Raw genomic sequence first — 21,329 nt, forward strand, 5'->3', positions numbered from 1 at the left:
TTTATATATATTTTTCTTTTCCCACCTATTTCCATTATTTTTAAATGTATTTCCATCCATTGTTTTATCTCCACCTTTTTAGCCTATTTCGATCCTTTCCCCCCACCCCACCCCCACTTGGGTTATCTGTCACTTGCTCGCCCTGCTTTCCACCCTTAATGTCATCATTAGCACATTCCTCAGCTAATATCACCACCATCAACACCCCTTTGTCCTTTTGTCTATGACATCTTTGGCAATTTCTTCTTTGCCTCCGCCTATTACTGTCCCTTGATCCAGCTCTACCTATCCCACCCCCCTCAACCAGCTTATATTTCACCTCATTTCTATATTTCTTAGTTCTGATGAAGAGTCATACGGACTCAACATTAACTGTATTCCTCTCCGCAGATGCTGTCAGACCTGCTGAGTTTTTCCAGCTATTTTTGTTTTTGCCTGGACTAATGATCTGGAGAGCTCATTTCAAATTCCCCCATGGCAGCTGGAGAATTTGAATTCATTAAATTAAATACATCAGGAATTAAAAGCTAGTATCAGTAATGGTGACCACAAAACTACTGATTGGTGAACCAGATGGGTCTTTAAATAATGATGTCCTTTAAGATGGCAAGCTGCACTGTGGGTGTCCCTACAATACATGGACTGCAGCAGTTCAAAAAGGCAGCTCTCAAGAGTAATTAGTGATGGGCAATAAATGCTGGCTCAGTCAGTGACAGCCACATCCAATAAATGAATAGAAAAAGTGCTGGCCTGGCTACCAATGTTCATATCCTGTGAATTTTTTTAAAGATTGCCTGCTTGATGGGAAAACCTGTCTGAAAAATAATGGTGGCATTTTAACCTGTTGCAGCAATTAATAACTTCTTATATCCATAATTTAAAGCACAAATGATTATATGTTCAAGGTGCATTGCCAGACGTTTTGCCCTATTGACAATGCTAGTAATATAGCTGGTAATCTTTTTTGAAATATTACTTTCAAAATGCAAGAATATTGTCCATTTAACTGTACATTTCCCTGAATCTTAAACCATGTTTACCACCGAAAATTCTCTGAATTTAATGAACCATGGCGTTGCCTTTTTAAAATCTACCTTAGCATGTTGACATCACTACTTCTGCAGAAGCTAGCTGCAGTTTCTCTTTGTTGAAATACAGGGGACTACACTGCATCATTAGAATTGAAATGTTAATTGTTTTTTGGAATAGATAGCTGTGTGACAGCTGGAGGATTTTTGCTTCCTAATCTGGAAAGATTCCCAAGGTTGTAGCTTCTGAGCTCCTCTTCCTTCACTTATACATGCACCTTTTTTTGACATTTTGCCAGTAACCATAAAAGCATTTGATGATACATGGCTTTGTTCCCTGCTGTTTTGTAGAATAGTTATGTATTCTAATAATCTTACTGTTAACCCTGCTGCTGTCCTGTCATATATTACAGCCAGGATGTTAACTAAAGTTAAAAGTAATGGAAACATCTCTTGAGATGGTCAATAGGTTCTGTAGTCTGTGATGTCTTTCAATAAAATGTAACTTATAAAGCTAGCTGTGTCCACAACCATTAGCCCATCTGCTACAATTTTCATTTTCCGGTCTCCTAAACTGTGCCTTTCAATGCTAGCATACACACTTATTCTGCTGTAGCCTGAAGCAGTAACTGTTGTTGTCGTGACTCAGTGGGCACTACTTTGTTCTAAGTAATGATGCAGTGGGCTATGTCTTCTGGTGGTAAAGGCGGTGAGCAGTGTCCTCCATCTGGTAATCATTGAAGCGAGTGGTGTTGCTCCAGCAGTTCTTTCATTTCTGAATTATCCGGCGCATTTCCCTTTATAGCACATGCGGTGAGAGTCTTTTTATTCCCCCCCAAAGAAGGGCTGATTAGTTACCCTTGTGTTTAGAATACAAAAGCAAGAAGATAATTCTGAGCTTGCACAAGACAAGCCTGCAGTTGGAGCACTGTCAGGTTTGGTTGCTCGATCTTAAATATTAAAACAATGGAAAAGGTGCAGATCCACTGCAGTGTTCCCATGGATGAAGGTTTGCAATTATGAGAAGAGACTTAGAGTTGTTTTTTTTTTTGACGACCTAAGTTATTTTGATGGGTTAGAGTTCTTGAACATTATAATCTAAATTGATAGCTTGTTTCCACTGCTTGGTGAGATGGTAATAAGAGGGCACAAGTTTAAGATAATTAAAGTGGTGCTTAGAGGAAAAAAAAATCTCTACAGAGTGGTTAGGATTCTCTGCCAGAAACCAGTATTGAATCAGAGTCCTTAGGGGATTACATAGTTGCTTGAAAAAAAGGAATATTAAAGGCTCAAATGATTTGAGGAAGAGAGTGGAATTAGATTGGGTGGTTCATGGGGTAAAAACACCATACATTTCATGGACCAAATGATCTGTTTCTGTGTCTTTTTACATATTGATTCTGCTGTATTTTTAATGTAGTCAGAAGGGGAATGCATTTACATGGCAGGTATAGTATTTGTCTTGTGAAACTATAAGATTTTATTTTTTTTAAAAGTAAAGCTAAATGTTAAATAGATAAACTGCACAGTAGAATTCAGATTTTTAGCTTTCAAAATAGGAAAAAATTCAAGCAATTTGGTGGGATTTGTACTCTGTTAAGGTTTAATATCAGAAACCAGGTTTGGAATGTTGGATTTGCAATCTCCTTGAGTTGGGAGAACATCGGTTTGCTGGGAGACCCCATTGCTGCTTATAATCTCTGTACCGTGACGTATTGATTTTAATTACAGTATGTTCCATCCCACTGCATACAGACAGCTACAAATGCTAATCTTCAGTATAATCAAACTAATTTTACAGCATCTGCACAAGCAGCAAATTGGCTGCTGACCTTGTCTGCTTTGTGTTATTTCTGCCGATTTATGATCTGAATGGTGACATGGTGGGCACGCACGGTCCTCTGTAGTGTGTAATGAGAAGAAGCTATTTGAATCCAGTGCATTAACAAAGGCATTTTGCCTAAAATGTTGAATGTGTTGATGTTGGCTTTAAGATGAAATTGCAATTAGGCATTAAGGCACTAACAGCATCTACGGGCACTAGCAGCATTTTCAGCTATAAGTTTAATATTTATCGGTATTTGTAGAAAAAAGATTTCCATTTTATGATGAATGTTAGCCAGAAATTCACCCTCCATGGCTTCTCTTCCTGCTTCCGTGCTGTTACCTCTGGAGTCTCCAAGGATCTATCTGATTAGTAACACTGTTTGTTTGGCATTCAGTACTGGATGAGCAGAAATTTCCTCCCAGTTAAGTATTGAGAAAATAAAAGCCATTGCCATTGCTACAAACTCCATTCCTTTTTCCCTGCCTGAGGGTGAACCAGACTGTTCACAACCTTGGTGTCCTATTTGACCATGAGCTGACCTTCTGAACCCATATCCTTTCCATCACCAAGATTGCTAGTTTTTCCCTTTGTAACATCGCCCATATCCACCCCTGCCTTAGTTTATCCGCTGTTGAAACATTCGTCTATGTTTATAGCTCTAGACTTGACTATTCCAATGCTGTTCTGACTGGTCTCCCACTTTGCACTCTCCATAAACTTGACTTCAGCCAAAACTCTGCTGCCAGTATCTTAATTCGCACTAAGTCCAGTTCACCCATCACCCCTATGCTCATTGGCTCCAGGTTTGTCAGTGCCTCTCTTTTAAGTTCTCATCTTTGTTTTCAAATTCCTTCATGGCCTTGTCCCTCCATATCTCTGTGACCTTCTCCAGCCTTTCCACCCTTTTAAGATGTTGGTATTCCTGCCGATTCCTGATTTAATTGTTCCACCATTGGCAGCTCTAAGCTCTGGAAACCCCCTTCCTAAACCTTTCTAACTTTTTCTCCTCCTTTAAGACACTCCTTTCTAAAACTGGACTCTTTGACTGAGATTTTGGCCACCTGTTCAAACATTTCCTTCTATGGTTTGGTGTCACATTTTTGTTTGATTAACATTCCTGTGAAGCACCTTGGGATATTTTACTATGTTAAGGAGCTACATAAATACAAGTTGTAGTTGTTAGGTAGAGAATAGGTTTGAAGATAATATTGCACAAATACAGGAATTGGGGGTTTAATATGCTGACTTTGCTTTTAAAAAAAAAGTAGTTACTAAACCATCCTGTAAAATAATGGTACTACGTTTTACGTGTTCCTGTTCCGTAACTGCCTTAGTTACTTTAATTGACTTGACTGACTGGCTTGTGATCCATGGTAAATTAGACTAGATTGGTTTTCTAGGTGGTGCAGTGGTTAGCGCTGTTGCTACACAGCTCCAGAGACCCGGGTTCAATTCTGATCTCGGGTGTCTGTCTGTGTGGAGTTCTCCCTGTGTCTGTGTGGGTTTCCGCCGGGTGCTCTGGTTTCCTCCCACTGCCCAAAGCGATGGTTAAGTGGATTGGCTACGGTTAAATTGCCCCTTAGTGTGTGTCTGTGCGTGCACGTGTGAGTATGTGCCCTGTGATGGTGTGGCGTCCTGTCCTGGGTGTACCCCACCGAGTATCCATTGCATGTCGGGATGGGCTCTGACTCCCCGCGACACTGAATTGGATGAAGCGGTTCCGGAAGGGTGAGTGTTTTTTTTTAAGTATACGCTAGTTCATTCTTCTTTTCCTTCAAACCCCTATCACTGTTTCCATTTAAATATTTAAGCTGCTAACAGCATATAGGTGTTGTCATTTAACGGGACAATATAGAAGGAAAAAATCCTGTCCCTCCTGTAAGTTTTTGGGCGGGATTTTCTGTACCCGCCCGCCGCTAGGATCTTCTGGTCCCGTTGCAAGTCAGCGGACTTCTGGCTGGGGCGCCGCCTCGCCCTCAGCGGGTCCCACCTGTGACGGGGCCAGAAAACCCCACCCTTTGTGTCCGGGTATTGTAGCTTGAGCTTATCTGGAAGATCCTTATGGGCAAGGATATTAATTCATCCTTTAAAAAATTAATGATGTGATGCACAGATTTTTAAAAAATGCTTATCTCTTTCCATCATTTTTGGGTGGAAAAATCCTCCATTTGATCATCAAATCTGTAATCTTGCACAATAGAGCATTTCAATCAATGAGGCAGTGATGGTGGGAACTACTGACCACAAACCTTTCCCTAAAAGAAACATTTGCCATTTTTAAAATCTTTCTTTTTGTAGTTGATCTAGTTAAGCCTGTTGAACGTACCCATTGCTAATTTCTTTGACTTTGTGGCGTTCGGCATCTGTGGGAAATTGATCTTTTTTGTGGCTGCCACGATTTTCTCATCTCGCAATTTTATGACATTTGCTGTAAATGAATTACTTGGCAGCTCCACAAACTCAGGGTTTTACAGAATCTACAGAATTTATTGTGGTTTGATACTTTTATTTTTGAAGTTACAAAATATCCAAGTAATGTCCTAGTTTGACCTCAGACTTTGATTCTTTGCCGACCATCTGCTTATGTGGGCTTTCCTACCACACCAGATTTTGTTTTAACTTGGTTATTGCCAATACTTTATCCTGAAGTTGCCATACGGTAGGAAGAAAAATTATCATCAATATATTACCCTCCAAGAGAATTAAAAAATCCAAAAATAGTTATCTAGCACCATTATCTGGAAAAGACCATTGGCTGATTCCAGCTCAAATAAAGAGACCAGTCTCTATGGCCATTAGTATAGAATCAGCTTTCTTCGTCAGTACTGACTGACCTACACTTAAAAGATATCTAAGCATCTGCAACACTTATCATGCCGTTGCTTTTGGAGACTTAACCAGAACCACAAACCTGAAAGTAGCAGTCCTACCATAATAAAGCATTTTGAGTTACATTAGTTTTTCAGTAGGATGCCATTCACTGATTTAGACATCAATATTTCATATAAGGCTAGGAACCATCGAAAAAGTATTACAACAGTTTTTAAAACTTATTGTGCTGATTTTTAAGATGTACGTTAGATTTTATTTTGTTTGAAATAGAACTTCTAATTTAATATATATTAGTTCTCTGGTATTTCTCAACTCTTGATTTTCAAAAATATGCTGCATATTTCTTTTTGTGCATTTGAAGTGTTTTTTGAGGTGGTTGAAGGGCTTGGGGTGTTGGGAATTCTTTTAATAGCCTTGTTGACTATATTGGTACCCATGTAAATTTGAAAGTGCTTTTCTCTATTTTTTAAAGTTAATTTTATTTTGCGAAGTTTTATCGAGTTCTGTGCTGCCACATTTAAGGATTTCTGTTCTGTTTTGGAATATGGTTGTGGATACTGACTTTTAATTTTAGGGTAACCCAGCCACTTTTCCTGATCCTTCACATAAATTAAATTAGTCTCTCAAGATTAGAGTTTATAAATGGGTTTCAACTCATTTGGCTGCAGCATGTGCTTCCAATTTAGTTTCTTTAGATCTTGACTGGCCTATAAGTTATCACTTGGAGCTCATTAACATTGCCTGCCAAGTGCAGGCTTGTCCCTATTAAATGCTTTGAATTTTGACCTGTGATTGGCATAGATATTGGTGTTTTCAACAAGACCCATATAAAGAATAACTGCAGAGTGCACAACTTGGGAGCTGGTTTTCTCCAAGAATTCTGTTTTGAGTCATAGGCTTTGATACTTAGTTGAGCGTCAAGTTTTGGTTTTTTGGAGGTTTGAGGATCTAATTGAAGTAATTCAAAATGAAAGGTCTAAGTTAAAAGAACAGTGCTAAAGGATGTTAAACTTAAGTTTTATGGTGTGGAATAATGGGACATGAGTTTGCACCTATGATTTCCACTTTCATCCCCCTCAACACAGTGAATTCTCCAATCTGTGATGTGCTGCTGTTTAGGGCAGTGATATACAAAGGAAGGGCCAGCACCACAATGTGCCTGGCTGCTGCTCCCTCCTCCGTGCACCTTTGCCTGTCAACTCTGCCATATAAATGGTTTACAATCAACCATTTTGAGACAAATATGTGGTGAAGAACCAGAATATTGATTTGTGGTGTTAGATTGTTTCTCGTCTGTGTAGAAACACCCAAATGTCAGGTGATTTTTGCAAAGAGAAGCCAGCAGCTAAGAGAGGGAGAGGTACCGTAGGCTGCAGAGGGCTTCACAAGGTTTGAGTCTGTGGTTAACTCCTCCAGCCATTCAAACAATTCAAACCATGGACATTTCTTAATGCTTGTGATCGCAACTAACCCATGTGGAGCCCTCTATAGGTAATCTGTTTTGGTCTCTTAGCTCATGGCTTTCTTTGGAAAATGCTTGAATTTACAGTAATTTTAAAGTACTTATCTCTTAGCAGATAAGTGGTTTGACATTTTACTTGCGAGCTGGGCCTCAGAATCATAACCAATATCTTGGAGCTTCATTGAGCAGACAACTATGACCCAAAACGTTTTTTAAAAAAAGCACTATGTGTTGACCACTTAAGTGATTAGATGAGTTGGAAATAATTAATATGTTTGCCATTAAGTTAATCACCTTTATTGCATTTGGCACTTTTGCACTTTAGTCTGTATTTTTGTTTAAGAGTAACGCTCGAGCCTGCATTGTCAGAATGTCATTGAGTTGAGAGATTGCCAGAATGCTCTTTAATGGAGGATGAGTACAGTGGAGAAGGAGTGTAAGTTTCTGATACAGAGGAATGGCCAGGTCATCAGAATCACTGTGCAACGAGTTGCTCCTTCACATCTCTTGCTGCAAGGCATTAAATTGGTCTTCTCCTTTTCAGTTGCTTCGCTGCCTTATCCCTAGTTTTCCTCCTCTGATGAAGGCTGCATCCGCTGTGCCTCTCCCTAATGCAGACCTTTGTAGTGTGAGGCTGTGCAGCATGCAGCAGACTATTACAATGCAGGAGGCGTATTGTCAGGAACCTTCAGATCTGACAAGACACCAAAACCCCTGCTGCAGCAGTCCTGTGATGTGCTCAGTAACGATCTTCTTGCTCCATAGGCATGCTGGGTTGCAGAGGGATGACATGAGCCACACATGCGAGGGTTATTACTCTTGCCCCCAGCAGCTGTCCTGCCACATTACTGGGCAGGTGAATTATTGAGATGGTGGACTCTTAGGCTAGCTACTTCATGATATCTCCTTGGGTATCTTGCATGTTTTGTTTTCTGTTACCAGACACCAGGTACCCAATTTTTAACTCCTAAGTGAATGGGTTTTGAGTGCATTAAAATCTCACCCTAGATATATGTTAATGGAGTGGTGGGCTTTCCTATTGAAGCATGCTGGTGTTCTGATGCCCTGCTTGTAAAATATGTGCAACGAGTGATGGCCTGGCTGTGAGGGAAGGCAGCCACCGCTGCAAATTCTCGAGCTGTCTCGTGTGGACTTTGGTCATTGTGGAAGATGATGTGTCGCTCAGCTCTGGCAAACACGGTGTCAGTGACTTGCTTCTTACTGCAGTTGTGTACTGCAGATTGTGGAGATGTCCCTGCAGTAGACTGAAAGGAGCCATTTGTGAACAAGTTGAGGGCTGTGATGACTTTGACAGCTACTGACCTGCTGGCACAAGGCCTATAGCAGCCTGCCTGGGGACGTGCAATGCTCCTGATGCACTGCTGTTCGGACAGTTCCAAGAAAGTGATTGTTGGCTTGTGCCCAGTATGTCTTGCTACAGGCAACCCCATTACCTGCTGTCTTTTAATAGGTGCAGGTGCTGGTTATTTGAGCTGCTGTTGCGATTCTTCCTGTAACTGTTCCTCCTTACAAATGAAACCGATAATAAATAGCGCCCATTATAAGCAGATAAAGCTTACCGAGAGTGAAGAGGCAAAATCAAAGTGTGAAAGAGGCAATTTGGAAGGTGGAAGCTCTCCAAGCGATCGAATTGGCGCAACGATCCTGTGATCCAATTAGCTGCAGGGAAGTACCCCTTTAAATACTGCCTGAGCATTTCAGAGGCACAAGTCATGCTGGGTTTAACTGGCTGGTTTGGCACTGGGTGTGACTTCTATCATGTATAGATGTGTTAGCCCCCAACCCTCAGCAGCCTTCAAAAAGTACATGGTTAAAATGATGCCAGGTGCAGGTTTATCAGTGACACAGTACACTTATGTTAACAACCAGTCTGCCCTGTTCTCATTGGATGGACAGGGTTAAAATTGTGCCTCTCGTTTGTCTATTTTTGTTCAATTAGCATTTCGGATAGTTACCGGATGAACCATTTTATATCAATTGAGCATTGTCAAATCAACCTTATCACTTATGTTGCTGATGCAGCAGATTAAGTTAATTTGGGATGGGTTAACTATCAACTGAAGTACATTAGTGTATTATAGAAATGATTGTGGATGCTTTATCACTATTTAATAAACCAAACCAAAACCATTTAGCTGATTAAAACCACATGCATTTTCTTGAAATCAAATTTGCCTTTCTCAATTTTCATCAGTATTCATTCTATTAATTGCAAAACAAAATGGCAAATTTGGCTTGCTGGCAAGGTCTTGCGCATTTAATACTTTGCTACATCGTACCCTTCACGATTTGAGAAACTCACCCTGCTTATAAACAGCTTTGTGTAGGTTTCCTTCATTCGTTCAGGCATATGTACTGTTTGGATCTAAATCGTCTAATTTTTTGAATCGTCATTTAGAGTTTTCAAGGACAAAATTTAGTCATGTATAAAGAGAACGGACATTGTTTATAAGTAGATCATTGGAACAGGTATGTGTGCAATTGAAATCTCTGAACTATGATCAAATACTTTTATGTAAACCTTGCAACAAATTGTATTCATATAGTATGTTTAATGTAATAAAATGACTCGTTATAAAGCAAAATTCAACACTGAGTTACATAAGGAGATATTGGGGCAGATGACCAAAAACTTGGTCAAAAGTGTTGTTTGAAGGAGCGTTTTAAAGGAGAAAAGTGAGTTAGCAAGGTGGAGAGAGTTAGGGAGGGAATTCCAGAGCTAAGGGCCCAGGCAGCTGAAGACATGGTCACCGATGGTAGTACAATTAAAATTGGGAATGCTCAAGAGGCCCGAACTGGAGGAGTGTGGCTATCTTGGAGAGATGTAGGGTTGGAGGAGATTACACAGGTAGGGAGGGGGGAATGTCATGGAGGGATTCGAAAACACGCTTGAGAATATTAAAATAGAGACGTGCAGATTAGACTTGGTAGGAACAGATCCAAACTGCAGAGCCCTTTGGAGAGGTGAGATACCTTTTTGGAGAGGTAGGATACCCCCTTTGGATATGGTCCCAGAATACCTTTGGGAGAGGTAAAGTGCAGTTTGGGATTGTTAGAAGTGGACATAATTGTGTGTAAAAAGCGCATAAACTCATTGGGACTGTCAAAAGCAACTGTCAAGCTGTCGAGGCATTTAAAGCTCCTGCCCTTTAAATCTTTGGAAAAACTGTGAAGTGTTTAAAAAAATCATTGCTTGCAATTTCACTGTCACTCTGTTGACATAAAGCTGAGGGTTGTAATTACTGGATTTGTACTGCATGACTGATTTTACAACCTTCTGTTATCACAGTGGAATGGCTTTCATTCCACAGTTTGACAATTCCAAGCGACTCTTTGAAGTGGGACTGTGTGTTCCAATGCTTGTTTTATAAGGGATATTAAGCACTTGAATGAAATGTTTATTTCTATAGGGATTATGTAGTTGACAGAATTTAAATGTAGTGAATAGGTTTTTTTGAAAGATTGTCAATTGCAGACTACTTTTTTTTTAAAAAGCAATTACAACTTTGGCTCCTGAGGTCTTCCCATGTATACTGGGTGAGTTGGCATAACAGATGCAAAGGATGGTAAGTGGTGGGGCATGAGTTGGTACTGTTGGCATAGGGACTATAAACAGCCATGGGATGGGTGGAGGGGCATAGGTTGGAATAGAGGGTTGGGGGCCACGGGTGTGGGTAGAGGGCATGAGATGGCATGGGTTTGCATGGATGGGGAGTGTGTGGAGGGGCTGATGGGTGAGGGCTGGAAGGCTTTTTTTTTGTTTTAAAAATCTTGTGACAAAGTGCCAGTGCACCGAGGCAGGCCTTCCGCCCAGCCCGCCTCTGCGCTCATTTGTGAGTCACCTGGTCCGACCCCCAGAGAACCCTGCCACTCGGGAACGAAAATCCCACCTCCTGGGCACTTTCTTCCAGGTACTTGCTTCTGGATCTGGTTTGCAGAGCCAGAAAATGTACTGACTCTTGTGCTCCTGATGTGGGAGTGAAAATTCAGGCCAAAGTTTATATAATTGAAAGGGGGAATGGTTTATAATGGACATTTAAGCTTAACTGTAGAATAAAGAAAATAAAATTTTCCTTCGGAAGAAACTCTGCATTGTTGTGTCATTTGTAGTCCAAGATAAAAGCAGAGTAAAACTGCCCAGTTTTATTCCCAAATATTGCTGTAATTTAATGGCATCCGAGGCTTTGATATTGTTTGGATTTTAAGCCTTTTCCCCATTTGTTCATGGGATATGAGCGTTGCTGATAAGGTGAGCATTAATTGTCCATCCCTAACTGCCCTTGAGAAGGTGGTGGTGAGCTGCCTGCTTAACCACTGAAGTCCGTATGGTGTAGGCACACCCACAGTGCTGTTAGGGGGGAAAGTTCCAGGATTTTGACCCAGCGTCAGTGGCGAAGCCACAATATACATCCAAGTCAGGCTGGTGTGTGTAACTTGGAGGTGGTGGTGTTTACCCTAGTGTCTGCTGCTCTTGTTCTTCATTTATTCTTTGGGATGTGGCCGTTGTTGGCAAGGTTAGCATGGCTTCATCAAGCTGTGCCTAGACACACGGTAAACACCCAAGTGTCACTACATGCTGAGGTTCTACCTGTCCCCGGTGTTGCAGGTGGATCTGGCCATGTTGCCTTAGAATACTTCGAGCAGTTGGACGGTGCCGTACCACCTGTCCCTTGTGGAAAAGGTCATGCAGAAGAACACCTTTGACCACAAGTCCATCAGGCAGTGATCGGCATGTAACGCCCTAGAGGCCCTGCAGGAAAAGGAGATGGTGGATCCTGTCGGATGGTTCCCTAAGCAGATTGTCAGTTATTTTTCAGAATGTCTTGTCACCAAAACTTTCAAACAAGCACCAAGATGCAGCTTGCCTGGTGGTGAGAAAGGCTCTTCCCGTCTTATCCTTCCTACACACCTTGAGTCTCGCCTCTTCACATTGCCCTCAAAGTGGCTGTGGTGGGGAAGAAACTATCGTCTGCCTCCTTGTGGAATGTGCCTTTGCAAAGAAGCTCTGGAGAGAAATGCAGTGGTTTTTGTCGGGGTTCATCCCAAGCAACCATGTGACACAGGACACTCTGCGCTACAGGCTGTTCCCAGGGGCGCACACCGAGATAAACATCAACTGTGGCTGGAGGATCATCAACTCGGTGAAAGATGTTCTTTGGTCTGCCTGAAACTTGCTGGTCCCCCCATTGCAAAGAGTTGTCCTTGACCTTGGCACATTCCAAGGTCCAGGACTATGTTCTGAGGGATACACTAAAGCATTGGGGCAGCCGCCGCAGAGGCGCAATGGGGGAAGGTCACTGTCAAAGCCCTTTCAGCCATAGTACGCCGAGGGACTAGAAACTGTGTGGAACCCCTCGGCTAAATGCCTGACGAGGAATGTATGTTGTAAATATCAAGAGTATTTACAATTATTTGAGGCATCCTAGTGAAACATGTTGTCTGGAGACAAGTTGATTTCCGACTGAATTTTATTGAACTTGCTGTCATTTTCAAATCAAAATGTTTTGAATGTACTTTTACAAATTTTATGAATAAAATATATTTTTGGAGAAAAGATTGTTTCCCATCCCTAATTGACCTTGAACTGAGTGGCTTGCTACCACATTGCTGTGGATCTGGAGTCACATGTAAGGAAGGCAGATTTCTTTCCCTGAAGGGTATTAGTGAACCAGATGGATTTTTATGACAATCAGTAGTTTTATGTCACTATTACTAAGACTAGCTTTATATTCCATATTATTAATTGAATTTAAATTCCACCAGCTGCTGTGTTGGGAATTGAACCTGTGTCCCCTGGCCTCAGCATTACTAGCCCAGTGACATTACTACAATGCCACCATCTCCCACTACCACTCTTCTAGGTGGTAGAAGTCACAGTTATGGAAGGTGCTGTCGAAAAATTCTTGATGAGTTCCTGCAGTGCACTTTTTAGATGGTCATCAGTGCTGGTGGTGTTGGGAGTGAATGTTTAAGGTGGTGGATGGAGTGCTGCTCAAGCAGGTTGCTTTGTCCTGGATAGTGTCAAGCTGCTTGAGTGTTGTTGGAGCTGCACTCATCCGGGCAAGTGGAGAGTATTCTATCACACTCCTGACTTGTACCATGTAGATGGTGGACCTGAAGGGTTTTGGAGTCAGGAGGTGAGTTAACTTTCTGCAGAATATCCAGCCTCTGACCTGCACCCGTAGCCACAGTATTTATATGGCTGGTCCAGTTCACTTTCTGGTCAAAGGGTGTTGATAGTCAAGGGATTCAGTCATGGTGTTGCCACTAATCATCATGGGAAGATGGTGAGATTTTCACTTGTTGGAGATGGTCATTGCCTGGTACTTGTATGGCATGAATGTTGCTTGCCACTTATCAGCCCAAGTCTGAATGTTGTCCAGGCCTTGCTGCATATGGTCATGAACTGCTTCAGTATCTGAGGAGCTACGAATTGCATTGAACACTGTGTAATCATCAGTACACATCCCCTCATCTGACTGTAAGATGGAAGGAAGGTCGTTGATGAAGCAGTCGAAGATGATTGGACCTAGGGCACTACCCTGAGGACCTCATGCAGCACTGTCCTGGTGCTGAGATGTTTTCATTTTGCTGCTGAAAGCTGCATAAATGTCATGTGTGACAAATTGTTTCTAATGGCATGTCTGTTCATTGCTCTTCAGCTTTTAAAGTGCAAAGTGAGTTTATATTCTTTGATCAGTCCACAGCAGTGCAAGTTCAAAGGCATGAAAATTTAATTCATGCCAGTGTAGCTGTCAAGATAAGGATGTGGCTCGTTTAGCTGGGCGGATCCATTTTTCAAACAGATCAAACACGATCAACATCTGTAGGTTGACTTTTTAATTGAAATATTCCCATATGGATTTTTTTTAAAAGTTGCAGCATAGTGGATTACGTTAACATAGTTCAGTGGATTCCTGCAGGACAAATACATCTCAAGTGTATAACGCAAGGTAGACACCGAAAATTCGTAAGTTGAGTTTCATGGTGGTTGCTCGTCAAAAAGCGTGTTCCAGAAATAGAGTAGAATGGATATCTGAGAGCAATTGGCAAGAAAGTAATCTAATCCATCAGTTCAGATGGCATTATAAACTGCAAGAATGAAGGTCAAGCAGTGTATAACTATCATCTGAGTGCCAAGTAAAGACTGCAGCCTTGAAATAATTTTAATTTTGTAGGGAGGGTTTTTTGGTGGGGTAGATGTTAACACACACACCATGTAGTCAGTCACTGCAGCTTTTAAATATCTAACATTTGAGAAATTTGCGGCTGATTCCTAGGAGTTGTACTCAGCAATAAATGTAATGTTAGAGAAGCTGTCCATGGTGTGTTGAAGATGATTGTTCCTTTAACCTGTTCAGCATTTTCTTTCCTCTGTTTTCCCCTCCTCCCCCCTTCAGTAAGTTGATTTTTAATTTCGATGGTACGTTAAGATTTCTCAAGTATCACCACTGTGCACTATTCACATCTAGCAAACTTCTGAGTTGACTGAATTCTTGTAACTTGCAGTTCAGCTTCTGTATATTTTGAACACTAAACACTAGTAAAAATGTGATTTCCATAAACATTTGCGCTCTATTAAAAGATGAACTTCAGGATATTGCAGGTAAATATGAAGAATAGTTCTTTTTGAATGTATTGATCTCATTACACATGGTGACCAGAGTAATTCATCCACTCCAGAAGTGTCACTTGTGCACAGTTATGCATTGATTCATTATAAAATGCTTATTGCTTCATTTTTTTAAAGTTTCTGTCCAAAACATCAAGACCTCCTTACTTTAAAACATTTTACTTTTAGAAATGCAAACTCGTAAGTGTTTTGTTCATGCTTCTGTTTTTTTTCCATTTCTGAAGTAGCTCAGCCCAACATGGGCTCACCTTGTCTGTTGTGCGAATGGGGAACCACCTGATACCAAATGTGCCTGCTTGGTCCATTCTAGTGCATTACTTGGTCCTCAGACTATCTTTCTGGTTCCACACTGATAACTGGGTAAATTGCAGGTTGTCCTGCAATTCTATAAGCTCAACCTTGCCCCTGTCTCAGCTCCTCTCTTGCTGAAACCCTCATTTTCATGCCTTTGTTAACTCTAGACTCAACTATTCCAATGCGCTCCTGGCTGTTCTCCCACATTCTACCCTCCGTAAACTTGAGGTCATCCAAGATTCTGCTGACCGTGTAACTCGCAGTAAGTCCTGTTCCCCAATCACCCCTGTGCTGACTGACTGACTACATTAGCTATCCGTCAAGCAACACCTTCATTTTAAAATTCTCATCCTTGCTTTCAAATCCTCCATGGTTTTGCTCCTCCCTATCCCTGTAATTTCCCCAACCCCACGACCCTTCGAAATATCTGCACTTCCCTAATTCTGGCCTCTTGTGCATTCCTAAAATTAGTTGCTCCACCATTGGAGATTGTGTCTTCAGTTGCTTAGGCCCCAAACTCTGGAATTCCCTCCCTGCACCTCTCCATCTGTCTACCTCGCTTTCCTCCTTTAAGACACTTCTTGAAATCTACCTCTTTTTTTACCAAGCTTTTGGTCAGCTGACCTAATATCCCCTTATGTGGCTCGGTGTTGTACTTTTTGTTTTATAATGCTACTGTGAGTGCCTTGGGAGGTTTCATTATGATAAAGGTGCTATGTAAGTAAGCTGTTGTTGTCTGTACTGCACCTATGATTGTAACTCTTTCGAGTTATCAACAGTCACAGAATGTAACTCTTTTCGAGTACATTCACAGTTCTTGGTTTCCGGGAGTGGGACATGAACCCACAACCTTCTGATTCAAAGGCGAGGGTGCTATGAACTGAGCCACAGCTGACACCTCTATTGTAGCTGCATTAGTATAAGCAACCATCACTTTAATTTGGAGTATCTCAATCACTGCTCCATAATCGCACAGAAAATCCCACTATTAAAGGAATGCAGTAGTTTCAGCAGTAGAATGGTAAGACTGTCAACTCAAGTTATGGGTTGAGATCACGATTGTGACTGACCTTGAATCTGACTTGTCATCAGTGGGTGTGTTTCGCTAGTTCAGGAGCCAGACTGCCAGATGGAACATTTCATTTCAGCCAGGGAGGAAAAGGAAAGATTATGCCAACTGAAATAAATTTCCTGCTTGACCACAGAATGTAATTGATAGTAAACAGAGGAGAGATCAGGCTGTCCTCTCCTGAACCAATGCTGTAATGGGATGGCAGAGCTAAATGTTACTGCAGTGTACACAAGTGGGCTTGTGTTTAAAATATAGAGACTTGAGAAGAGGGACCTGATTTTTGACTGGGTGGGGTTGCTGGTGGAGGTGTGTGGGGGAAGGGAACAAAGCAAACAATTACAGCCAGGATATCTGTTTGTTTTTTTAGTATTGAACAGTGATTCGCAATGACTGGAGGTGCTGACTTTGAGCATTTCTGATTCTTTGTAAGGGAACTAAAATAACGTTAATTGATGTCGTCATTTAGCCTAGGGTGCATCAGCTGTCAGCATGCTAATTGAGTTTCTTCTAATATTTGGCTTGATAATTCCTCTAAGCAATCTTTTACTGTTTTTCTTTTTGCTCCTCCTGGAAATTGGGCTCACCATTTAACTAGTTAAAGTAGGATCATCAGAGCAAACAAAACTGAAGGATATTGTTTAATTCTTTGCAGCTGATTGTTTAAAATGGGTATTGATGGTGAAATTCTTTAACCTATTTTAATGAGTGCCAACATTATCCTAATCTGTTTAACTGTGAGAATAATTGTTTGACTCAGTATGTTTTTAACAGCCAAAGAGATCAGCGACTAGGAAAGAAGGATGTTGAATGTTTTCAATAGCCCTTCCCTTATTAGAACGTCAAGTATTTTCTAAGGAATTGCCTGTGCTTGAATTGCAGTCATGCCTTGGTCTCCCTAGACTAGGCAACTGCAGAGTGATGTTTGCTAGATTTTCCTGGCTGCTCACATTACACGGAACAAAACTGATTTCTCTGGCCCACGGCTGAGTCACTTTTTCATCCAAACATAAACAGACCCCATCAGGAGTAGGGAGTGGGCGATGTGGAACTAAAGCTCATCATGACTGGCCTCTGGGCCTCTGTCAGTGACGGTGGAGATGGAGAATGAGCAGTGTCATTTGGGAAAAGCAAATGTTTCGTCAGCTAATCGTGATTTATTGATTTAAGGCAGTTCTCACTGGTGCTAGCAGGTAACTTTTAATTGCTTACTACAATTAAATTTGTTGAATGGAGATTACTATTATTATGTCTCTTTCATATTACTGATTACTGAACATATGCTGTTTCCAAGAGATATGTGTACTCTACAAGAGGACAGTGTTAAATGGTCTGTGTCACAAAGTGTGTTTCATTTCATTGTATGGCTGTTTTTAAAAAAAAACAAAATTCTCATTCTCAGAACCTTTTTTGGTTCAGGGTTTGGCGGTGTTGCATTGAGGACAGCAGCAAGTAATTTTTGTTTTCTGCTGAGATGACTTGCCGGTGTTTTTGAGGGAGATATCAGGATGCAACATAGCATTGAATTTAAATGAAACAAGTCTTTGCTGATTTGGAAATTGCAGCTCACGAATATCATGCGTGTGAGTAGCTTACTTAAACACTTAGTTACCGTACACAGAAGGCTGTCTTAAAGCTAGCTCTGTGTTTATTCAACAAATGCTAGTGAGATGCTTGTGTAAGATATAAAATCTTTTGGCACTGATAGGGTTACAGGAGCTGTTATAAAAGTGACAAACAGGTGGCTTGATAGCTACAACACCAGTCTGTTTCCAGATTCTCAATTGGGTGACTCAGCTTTGAATTCTTGTTTTGATTTACTGCTTTGCAGTTGTCCTCTCGGGTGGGGGGGTGGTGGTGGTGTTTATTGACAAGTGTGTCAATTTGGCCAGGTGTCTGAGGGAAGGGAGAGAGACCAGGCTATTAAGGGTCGCCTACTAAACAGTGGTCATGTGTGTGCCACCTGTTGGCTAGACCAAGCAACTGTGTTGATATGTGCCTGGAGGGGGATTGTGTAGACTTGTGTCCTCAATTGGTGAAGGGGAAGGACTTTGCCACAAATATTTTCAGAATTAAAACTTTATTAACTCTAAATGCAAATCTAATGTATTTTTACACCATTTATCCTGGAACAGCCCCCAAGTTAAACCCTCTTTAAATGGAGTCTCCCTTGCTCATAGAATGAAAAATCAATTGCCATTAAATATCCTCAATAGGTTTGTGCTGTGGGAAAACACTGCATTATATGCTGAAGCTTGCATGAAGAAGTATATTTTTGAGTTTTGCCCTGGTTTGACATTTGTCTCTCTGAAAATACTGAAACCAAAAGCAGTTCAACTTTGGTAGCATTAGAAGTATTAATGTTGTCCTGGTGGTCCCATTGTAGCTGTTGTGTACAAGGGTTAAATCATAAGGGATCAGAATCAGAACATCAATTATGTAGAAACTTGCACTTGTTTTGCTTTTGTTCATGATTGTTTTTTTTTTACATTTCAGAATTAACTCTGCAGTTTCTGTATTGGGATTTGGGAGTAGTGGCCTTGGCGAATGGTGGTGTTGGCGAATGAAGGAAGTTCTGCACAGAAAAAGATAGGGAACATACTGAATGAAGTGTGGGGTGGGAAGGAGGTGTTGTTTAAATACTGCTTCCTTTCATTTATCTGTTCTGTGACAGGAGGTGGGCAGAACTACCTTGGCTCTTGTGAAGTATTGCTGCCAGCCAGTTAATTTGGTATGCAAACCAGAATTTCAGTTGAAATAGTGATCTGTATTTCTGATTGTGCCTTGATTCGGTGCTCTATAATTGAGAAATTGAGGAATTCTTGGGATGTGGGCATTGATGGCAAGGCTAGCATTTATTGCCTATTCCCTAGTAGCCCTTGACAAGGTGGCAGTGAGCCATCTTCTAGAATGGCTGCAGACCGTGTGGTGTGAAGGTGCTGCCATAACTCTGTTAGGCAGCGTGTTCCAGGGTTTTGGACCCAGTGATACTGAATGGCGACACATGTCTTTCATAATGGCTTGGAGCGGAACTTGCAGGCGATGGTGACCCCATAGACCTGCTGCTGTTGTCCTTCTAGGTGGTGGAGCTGTAGGTTTGGAAGGTGCTGTTGAAGTTGTGAATCGTTGCTGTGTGGTGAACCTTGTGGGTGGCACATGTTGCAGCCACCTTAGTGTAGGAGGACTCGAATTGCCAATTACTGCCCTATCAGTCTACTCTCCATCATCAGCAAAGTGATGGAAGGGGTCATCAACAGTGTTGTCAAGTGGCACTTGTTTAGCAATAACCTGCTCACTGATGCCCAGTTTGGGTCCCGGCAGGGCCACTCAGCTCCTGATCTCATTACAGCCTTGGTTCAAACATGGACAAAAGAGCTGAACTCCCAAGGTGAGGTGAGAGCGACTGCCCTTGGCATCAAGGCAGCATTTGACCGAGGGTGGCATCAAGGAGCCCTAGCAAAACTGGAGTCAATGGGAATCGGGGAAAACTCTCCGCTGGTTGGAGTCATACCCAGCACAAAGGAAGACGGTTGTGGCTATTGGAGGTCAGTCAACCCAGCTGCAGGACAGTCACTGCAGGAATTCCTCAGGGTAGTGTCTGTGACCCAACCATCTTCAGCTACTTCATCAATGGCCTTCCTTCCATCATAAGGACAGAAGTGGGAATGTTTGCTGATGATCGCACAATGTTCAGCACCATTCGTGACTCCTCGGATATTGAAGCAGTCCATGTCCAAATGCAGCAAGACCTGGACAATATCCAGGCTTGAGCTGACAAGTGCAAGTAACATTCACACCGCCAAGTGCCAGTCAATGACAATCTCCAACAAGAGATAATCTAACCATCGCCCTTTGATGTTCAATGGCATTACCATCACTGAATCCCCCACTATCATCATCCTGGGCATTACCATTGACCAGAAACTGAACTGGACTAGCCATATAAATACTATGGCCACAAGACCAGGTCAGAGGCTAGGAATAGTGCGATGAGTAACCCACCTCCTGACTTCCCAAAGCCTGTCCACCATCTACAAGGCACAAGTCAGGAGTGTAATGGAATACTCTCCACTTGCCTGGATAAGTGCAGCTCCCACAACACTCAAGAAGCTTGACACCATCCAGGACAAAGCAGTTCACTTGATTGGATCACATCCACAAACATTCACTCCCTCCACCACCGACACGCAGTAGCAACAGAGTGTACCATCTACCAGATGCACTGCAGGAATTCACCAAAGCTTCTGAGACAGCACCTTCAAACTCACAGCCACTACCATCTAGAAGGACAAGGGCAGCAGATAGATTGGTACAGCACCACCTGGAAGTTCCCCTCAAAGTCACTCACCATCTTGACTTGGAAATATATCGCCATTCCTTCACTGTCGCTGGGTCAAAATCCTGGAACTCCCTTCCTAACGGCACTGTGGGTATACCCACACCACATGGACTGCAGCGGCTCAAGAAGGCAGCTCACCGCCACCTTCTCAAGGGCGACTAGGGGTGGGCAATAAATGCTGGCCCAGCCAGTGAAGCCCACGTCCCATGAATGAATAAAAAACATATACATTTAGGCTAGGATGCTTAATGCATGGACTTCCATGCATTATTTCCCTTTTATTTTTTTACCCAGCCCCCATCTCCCACCCTTCCACAAATATTCTATCTCTGATGCGATTAAATCTGGAATTGAAAGCTAGTCTCAGTTTCATGGTGACCATGAGACTATCATTGATTGTTGTAAAAACCCATCTGGTTCATTAATGTTCTTTGGGAAGGAAATCTGCCACCCTTACCTGGCCTGGCCTACATGTGACTCCAGATCCACAGTACTGTAATCTGGTTGATTCTTAACTGCCCTCTGAAATGGCCAAGCGAACCACTCAGTTCCAGGGCAATTAGCAGTGGGCAACAAATGCTGTCCCTGCCAGCGACACCCATATCCCATGAAAGAAATTCTTAAAAAACCATTAAAAGTGCAGTGTGGATTTCTCTGTTCATTTTAAATGTTAATAGTATTACAGTACTGCATGCTGAGAATTGAATTGAATTTGTAGTCAAGTCTAGACTTCAGAATGTAGTGAAATGCATCCAAAATTGGTCCTCATTTGTGTGCATTTTGGTTTCAAAGTTCTCCATAATGTGAGGAAATGCCAGCGAGT

The 21,329-nt window shown here is 41.9% G+C and overlaps 1 protein-coding gene across 4 annotated transcripts in view; it reads left to right on the forward strand.

Annotated features, from left to right (window-relative positions):
• LOC144683356 (plasma membrane calcium-transporting ATPase 1-like) overlaps nt 1-21,329 on the forward strand; it is a 191,032-nt gene that overhangs the window by 25,900 nt on the left and 143,803 nt on the right. For 2 of the 4 annotated variants that reach the window (XM_078546293.1, XM_078546296.1), the window contains exon 1: nt 17,206-17,360. The exons of the other annotated variants lie outside the window; for them this stretch is intronic. The gene's annotated coding sequence lies outside the window, so the exon portion shown is untranslated. Of the gene's footprint in view, nt 1-17,205; nt 17,361-21,329 lie in introns of those variants that run through there. 4 annotated transcript variants of the gene reach the window in all.

The sequence above is a fragment of the Cetorhinus maximus genome, chromosome 8 (assembly GCF_964194155.1).
Source record: "Cetorhinus maximus chromosome 8, sCetMax3.hap1.1, whole genome shotgun sequence".
Classification (NCBI taxonomy): Eukaryota; Metazoa; Chordata; class Chondrichthyes; order Lamniformes; family Cetorhinidae; genus Cetorhinus; species Cetorhinus maximus.